Source organism: Primulina huaijiensis, chromosome 8 (assembly GCF_012295235.1).
Source record: "Primulina huaijiensis isolate GDHJ02 chromosome 8, ASM1229523v2, whole genome shotgun sequence".
Taxonomy (NCBI): domain Eukaryota; kingdom Viridiplantae; phylum Streptophyta; class Magnoliopsida; order Lamiales; family Gesneriaceae; genus Primulina; species Primulina huaijiensis.
The window spans coordinates 14,980,180-14,988,872 of NC_133313.1; the positions used below are offsets into that span (position 1 = coordinate 14,980,180).

Here is an 8,693-nt window from a genome sequence, read left to right on the forward strand (position 1 = left end):
TTTTTTTTTTGTATGAGTATTTGGAGTCGAAAAAAAGTGGTAAACTTATTCGAGTATCTGAAAATAATTTAAACATGGATGATAATTCAAATAATCAAGATAATGATAACAATAATAACAATAATAATAATAACAACCAAGAACATGATCAATTAAGAACACTTAGGCACCATATGAACCCTATTAGAACTAGTGCCCCATCTTGTTTAGTTTTTCCTCTTGATGCATCTAATTTCAACTTTAAACCTCAAATTTTCATGGCTTAGATTCTGAAAATCTATATTTACATCTAAGAAAATTTGATGAAGTTTGTAACACTTATAATGATCAAAATTATAGCATGGATATAGTTCGATTAAAGCCTTTTCCTTTTTCTTTAAAAGATAAAGCTAAAACATGGCTACAAAATTTGAGATCAAGTTCAATAAGATCATGGGAAGAAATGCAACAATAATTTCTCAAAAAGTTTTTTCCTTTCCATAGAACAAGCTCTTTTAAAAGACAAATTACTACTTTTTCTCAAAAATAAGGAGAAACATTTTATCAATGTTGGAATAGGTATAAAGAATTACTTAATACATGCCCACATCATTGTTTTGAAACATGGAGAATAGTTTCTCACTTTTATGAAGGTCTAATACCTAAAGATAGGCAAATGATAGAATTCATGTGTAATGGAACTTTTGAAGATAAAAACCCAAATGAAACTATGGAGTATTTGGATTCATTAGAAGAAAATGCTCAAAATTGGGATAATATAGGCACAATAGAACCATCAACAACTAAAATCAATAATTCAAAAAATGGGGGTGGTATCTAAAATCTTAAAGATGATATAGATATTCAAGCTAAACTTGCATCTTTAGCAAGAAAAATTGAGCCATTAGAAATGAAAAAGAGTGGTCAATTAAAAAGTATTCAAGAAATTGTTTGTCATATATGTTATACACATGATCATGCTACAAATGATTGTCCAACATTACCTTCATTTAAAGAATGTCTCCATGAACAAGCAAATTATGTTAACAATTATAAAAAACCAATACTAGATCTTTTTTCAACATCATATAATCTTGGATGGAAAAATCATCCTAATTTTAGTTGGAGGAATGATAATAATGCACAACCATCACAACAATATTTTCAAAATAACCAAAATCATCAAGGTTATATTCCTTATGTTAAGCAGCACAACTATATGCCAAATTTTCTAAGTGTGAATTCTGGCTGGATAAATTAGTATTTTGTTAGTTTCAAGCGCTTACCACTATGTCAAAAGCTATAGTTGTTAGCCAAGGCGCAACTTTATTTCCTTATACTTGTAGCAGAGTAGAGTGCACCTATTTGTATCCTAATAGGTCGGGCTGTTAGGCCCATGAGTCCGGGGAGGTACGTGTCTATCTGCTGGTGTTGTCTCATTTCTTTTAGAGATCAGTCTTACCATTTTTCTGCCGTCGGCTTTGTCCCCAGCAGAGACAGTATTACCCGTTAAGATCTGGTGTCACTCTTTTACGACCCACTTAGCCAACCAGATCAAGCGGCACAACACCAGCAGCTTGACGCATGAGAACTTCCCATGAGGTCATCCATCTAAGTACTACTCTCACTCATGCACGCTTAACGCAACATATTTCTAGGACATGTTATTTCAGCTCAAAGAGTATATGTAAATCCCAGCAAAGTTGAAGTTGTTTCCAATTGTACAAAACTGACAATTGTTTCTAAGATTCACAGCCTTTTGGAGTTAGTTGGTTATTATAGATGTTTTATCGAAAAATTTTCCGCAATAGCAAAACCTATTACCTAATTAACGCAAAAAAGATCGATGTTTTTTGTGGACTGATGAATCTTAGTCAAGATTTTAGACTTTGAAGGAAAATTTGACAATATATCTAATGCTAGTTTTGCCTTCAGGCTCAGGTGGATTTTTGGTATGTACATATGCATCTATAAATGGACTGATTTGTTTTTAATGCGAAATAGGTGAGTAATTGCATATGCTTCTCTTCATTTGAAACCACATGAGACTTGATATCTAGTTCATGACTTAGAGTTGACTTCCATTATGTTTGCATTGAAAATATGACGTCATTATCTGTATGATGAATAGTTTGTGTTTTATTCTGATCACAAAAGTCTAAGTATCTTTTCAAATAGTCCAACTTGAACAGGAGACAACGTCAATAGATGGAGTTGCTTAATAAATTTGATTGTGAGAATCAGTATCAATCAGGGTGAATTAATCAGTTGTAGATGCCCTCATAACGATATACTAACATCTCTACTATCTCTAAAGTTAATGAGCACTTGGGAACTTCAGGATTAACTTAACATATCACTAGAGACTTTTTTATAGTTTCGTTTATCCCAGTTGAGCCCCATATTATATCCAGCATCAAAACGACGAAGAGGAATAATCATCACATTTATAGATTGAAAGAATTGGCTTGGACAATTCAGCCACACAAGTTCAGTGTTGCCTCATATGGTAGTATGCACTTTAATGGTAGACTTGTGCTTCCTAACTTGATAGATCTGAAAGAAACTATACTAAGTAGGCAAAGAATATTCTGATTGCTTCCAGACGATCAACTGGAGCATATTTATGAGTTCTTTTTGCGGCTGAACGTGCACACATACAAACTGAAAACGTGATATCAGGTTGGCTGGCAGTTAATTACAATAGTGAACCTATCAAATCTCGATACAATATTACTTCAACTGGTATTTCCCCTTCATCTTTATTAACCTTAACTGATGAGCTCATGGGGTTGCTGCTGCTGAACACGACTATGTTCAGAAGTTTTTAAGTAGTTTTTTGTTGTACTTTTTCTGATTGACAAATATTCTAGTATCCAACTGCTTAACTTGCAGTACTATAAAGAAGTTCAGTTCACCAATCATGCTCATCTCGAACTTATTCTGCATTAGTTTAGCAAATTTCTCGTACTAAAAACAGGAGGTTGTTCCACGTATACTTTCTCACACAATAGTCCATTCAATAAGGCACTCTTCACATTCATCTTAAATATTTTAAAGTTTTTATAAGCAGCATAAGCAAGAAAGATTAGAATAGCCTCTAAGCTAGCGACTGGAGCAAAGGTCTCGTCATAATCAATTATATCTTCTTGTTTGAAACCTTGTACAACCAGTCTAGCTTTGTTCATGATTACAATACCATTTCCATGAAATTTGTTCCTGTAGGCCCATCGGATTCCAATTACTGTATGATGAGATGGTACGGATACCAATTACCAAACCTTCTCCCTGTCAAACTGATTTAACTCATCCTACATAGCTTCAATACAACTGTTATCTAATAAAGCTTCATCGAATATTTTAGGTTTTAATTGTGAGATAAAAGCAGCATACAAGAATTCATTAATCATTTGTTGTCTAGTTCTGAGAGATGTAGAAGGGTTACCGATTACCAGTGAAGGTGAATGAGTCTTAATCCATTTATTACTTGGTCAAAGTAGACTATTGTAAGAATTGAATGGAGCAGAATCAATTAGATTCTCTTCACTTTGGTTCCCTTCAGCGAGGTTCAGCGAGGTTTGCGATGGTTGACTATCATCAGACTGATGTTAGCTTAGATAACATCAGTCTGATTCACGTCAGCTTGGTTTAGATCAGTCTGGTTTGTCAGTTCTTCATTTCTTTGCATAACATCTGAGACTTCTAGTTTAGGTGACTGATGAATCCTCTTATTTACATTGATTTCTTCTTCGTTGTCATCTGCTAGATCAATAACTTTCATCTGATTGTGCAAATCAGCTAGATTAGTTTTATCATCGATCAACTCAGTTTCATAAAAAACCACATTAACAGTTTCTTCAACATTTAAAGTTTTCTTATTAAATACACGGAAAACCTACTGACAGCTGAATAGCCAAGAAATATTTCATCATCAGATTTAACATCAAAAGAATAAAGATGAGTTCTTCCATTATTATGGATGTAACATTTACAGCCAAAATGAGTGAAAATATGATAAGTTAGGCTTACTCTCATTTCATATTTCATATGAAGTTTTACCAGCCCTTTTGTTGATCATATATTTGTTCTGTGTATAACAAGATGTATTGATTTCTTCTGCCCAAAACCTTTGTGACGCACCAGAATCAGCATGCATCGTCCGTGCAGTTTCCTTCAGAGTCATGTTCCTTCTTTCAGCAACTAGATTTTGTTGATGCGTTCTTGTTGCAGAGTATTCATGTTGAATTCCTTGATTTGATTAGTACTCATCTAGATTTTTGTTAGTGAACTCAGTACCTCGATCACTCCTGATCCTGATTACTGAGGTCGATTTCTCATTTTGAACTTTCTAGTATGATTTTTACCACTAAGAAATATCACTCAATTAAATCGAGAGAAATCATCAAAAACAACAATTGTATATTTCATTCCTCCCAAACTGATTACAGGTATTTAACAAATACATATGCAACAGTTCTAAGTATTTATTAGTCAGTTTGCTACATTAATTCTTAAAACTCTATCGAATCGACTTACCTAACAGACATGCTAAGTACACATGATTTTTAACAAATTCAATGCTAGGTAACCCATCAGTTAGGTTCAATTTGCAGATTATTAATAGACCTGAAATTGAGATGATTAAGTTTTTTGTCATAGTCACTGTTTATCATTATTAATAACAGTAAAACAGGTTGGTGAGACTAAATAATTATTATTCCAATCAATTTTGTAAGTGTTACCATTTTTAATTCCATATACAATATTCGATTATTAGCATCCTTGATTAAGCAAATGTTTTTATGAAATTCAACTAAATGGTCATTATCACAAAATTGACTAATACTTATCAAATTATAGAACAGATTTTCAACCCGTAAAACATCATTAATTATCACATTTCTATGGGTAATCTTACTCTTACCCACGGTCTTACCCTTATATTGTCTCCAAAAGTGATCATGAGTCTTTCACAGTTGATTAAGTTTGATAGCAGTTTGGCTTGACCATTCATATGCCTTGAACATTCACGGTCCAGGTACCAAACTGAATTTTTTAATTCTTTTCGTTCATTATTCTGCATACACAAATTAAATCAACTGATATTTAATCATATTTCGGTCCAAACAGGATTAGTCCTTTGGGAACCCACAATTGTTCTCGAAGGGTTTTGCAAAACATGTGTGTGCAATGCTTGATGTGTGTGTGAAATAGAATGTTGTTAAGTCTTTTTGTCATCATTGGTTCGTCTGTATCTCTTTTGAACATGCTAGCAGTTGTAGTATTGATAGGATTTAGTCATTTTTTAGTTGTGTCTTGCCTGACTGAATATGTGATCTTACTAGTTGGACTTGACAAATGAACTCTCTGGTGTATACCCAATACCAAACTTTTTACCTTTGTTCATTAGTTAGACATATTTCTCCACTCGATCAGTTGACTTATGATATTCATATATCGTATTAGACTTTACAAAGTAAATGTATTTTCCTTTACACATGTTCAGTTTCGATTGGGTACAACAGTCAGTAGGATTGATATCATTATCGTTGAAGCCGAGACCAGCTTTGTCTCTCGAGTGCTTCTGCAGCTCTAGCATTTTCTCAAGTCTTACTGACGACTCATTTCTAAATGCTAATCAATTCAACTAGTTTCTTTTTCTCATAAATAAGCTTGCTTGGTTCAATAATTGTCCACGCTTGATAGAGCAATCGAATCGTGGTACTTGAGCTGCTTTGCGGTTTAAAAGATTTGAGTTACACCATTACCACCAGCTATAACTTTTGGTAAAGAGGCAAGCGTTCGGTCCTACAATTGGTATCAGAGCCAAGGTTGCGGGTTCGATTCTCATTGATTGCAAGGAGTACAATTATTGAGAAAAAGATTTTTGGGTGCAATAATTGTCCCTTCTTGGTAGAGCAATCAAACCGTAGTGCTTGAGCTGCTGTGCGGTTTAAAATATTTGAGTTGCATCATTACCACCGGCTATAACTTTTGGTAATTCGGCAAGAGCTCGTTCCTACAAAGCTGTTGATGCTCATTCAATACTATTTCATTCTCAGTTTTCAGCTTTGCAATTTTTTCTTTAAGACCTAATACTTCACCTGACTGTTCCCAGTTGGGCTCAACATCATTGTCAGTTTGGATTGCTTGATTTGCAATCAGTTTTCAGCTTTGTAGTTTTTGCTTTAAGACCTAACACTTCACCTGACTTTTCCCAGTTGGGGTCAGCATCATTGTCAGTTTGACTTCTCTTTTGAGGCACTTTGTTCAATAGTTGCAGCTGTCAGAGCATTTTCAGTTTGATTGAAGATTCACCATCAGTTCTTGTTTGAAATTCGAATTCATAAGCTTTGAGATCTGTAAACAGGTCGTATAGTTCAAGCTTGTTAAGGTCCTTTGATTTTCGCATAGCCATTGTTTTGACATTTCTTTATCTTGGGAGTGCTCTTATAATTTTCGAGGCTATTTTTCTATTTACATATTCTTTCCCAAGAGCAGGCATTTCAATAATGCTCACTCTTTCATCAAAGTCCACTTCGATATGGATTCTCCATCCTTAATCTTGATACTATCAAATTTTTGGATTGTCACGGACAATTTATTCTCCTTTATTTGATCATTATCTTCTCAGATATCTTAGCAGCGGAACACATTTTGTTCTAGCTAATGGTATTTTTGTCCAAAGTTTTGTATAATATGCCCTTGGCCATATTGTCAAGATTTGCCTTCTTCTTGTCATCACTATTCCATTCCATCCTTGGTTTTTCAATCATCTAAGGAGCACCATCAGAATTGAAAATAGCATTGTTTTCTTTCATGATCCTCATTGGTCCATCTGTGATGGCGTACCACATATTATCGTCTTGAGCATGTAGACGAGTCTGCATCCTGATTTTCCATTCATCAAAATTTTCTTTAGAAAACATTGAGATCTTGTTGAATGATGCCATTTAGAATATTGTGTTCAAAGACAAGAATAAATCGCTCTAATACCTATTGTTAGGATCAAAAATAAATTTAGAGGGTGATGAATAAATTTATCTCAAAAATATTTATGTTAGGTTAGCAACGCTGAAATTGTGTTCTTGTAGTTGGGTTCTCAGTAAGTTAATCAGAGTGAACTGTGTGGAAGCAGGCTTACTGAAATTGGTTGAAAAAATTGCTTATCAAGAAAATCAGTTTGGGTTTGCTGAATAGTAGAAAGGTATGTAAACCGAAAAGTAAATAAGATCAAGATTGTTTCTGGATGTTAGAAGATTTCAAAACTCCTGCGTCACCCTTCTTCCTCACATAAGGTTTGCACTAAAACATTTTGGTAATTACATGTAATTTTAAATCACTCACTTTAGTAGGATTTAACACTGCCTAATTGAAACTCTCAATAAAACTTCAATCTAAACACTTTATGCAGTATGACTTATTAATCTCAATTACACAAATTTCACAAAGAAATTCTAAACACAAATTTGATTCTCAAAATGATCAGATAATGATTTATCAGCGTGTGTTGACTATTTCAGTTTAGTTCATGGAAATCTTCTTCAGAGAAGATCGGTTTTTTTTATATATAATCCAAAGATAGATGGTGTAAATTTGTAACCTTCAAAACTTGTTCAACAGATCTATTTGTAGTTTAATCTGTAACGGTAAAATTTTCAAATTGTATTTGTTTCCAAATGCAGATGTCGTTTTTGTCATGAAATCGTCTTTTCTAAAATATTCTGGTAGTGCGCTGAAACCTGACATTCTGTTACGGTTCAGTGACAGTACGAAAAGTTTTATCCGCTATTTTAGCTGGACTCTGATATTTAATCACTGATTATACTGATTCTTCAGGGAATGTATGGATTTGGACCGATTGATCAACTAGATAGATCGTCAATTGGGTTTCATCAGTCAACCTTGAATCGGTTAGGGTATCAGTATCCTTTTTAAGTTTTATCAGTATGTCTTTTTAATCAGTTAGGCTTCTTAGGAAACTTTTTCTTATAAAAATTCAGTTTTCTTTCTTGAATTCAGTTTGTTTAGGTTCTGAAATTTGTTCAATCACAAAAACTTTAAATGTTCCAACAACTACAAAGACAACTAAAAATTATAAATTTTTTAAATCACGAGGGGCGAGATAACACTTATATATCAGTATGAAAAATATAAAGTTATATTATAAAATTTAGGCAGGGGAAGGGGGATGCTGCCTTCGCTGTCCTCTCTCACCTTTTACCTATGCCTTTGACATATATGCTTTCTGCGAAGCAGAAGGGATAGCTCCCAGCAGGGAGGATACCCATCAGCACGAGCTCTACTTTCAGGTTTCAAGATCCTGAAATCGAAAAGGAGCTGAACGAGTTAAGGCAAAAGACCAACTGAGTACTAGCGACAAGACATGGATACATGAAACACCGTTGATGGCAAGGAATTTATATCTATATTCTATACGTTTGGCATTGTTGTCTAGGAATCTTTGTACAATATCTGCTACACGTTCTTGTTTGTAGATGATTAAATAACTTGAGAAATTGGGTTGACGTCAAATTTTCCTGTCCTTTGTGAAGATTACAGTGGGTGTATAACTCTCATTTACATTTCAGTCCTTAGCTCAGCTAGTAGATTCTCACTCTTCTTTCTTTCATGGTATACCAGTTTGATTTGGCTTCCCTTGTACTTCTGTTTCAATTGTAGTATTTGGGAATGTGAAATGAAACACGATATTC

At 34.0% G+C, this 8,693-nt stretch overlaps 1 pseudogene; it reads right to left on the reverse strand.

Moving 5' to 3' along the window:
• Positions 1 to 499: 499 nt before the first annotated feature.
• Positions 500 to 597, reverse strand: LOC140983671 (small nucleolar RNA R71; annotated as a pseudogene).
• Between the last annotated feature and the right edge of the window lie 8,096 nt (positions 598 to 8,693).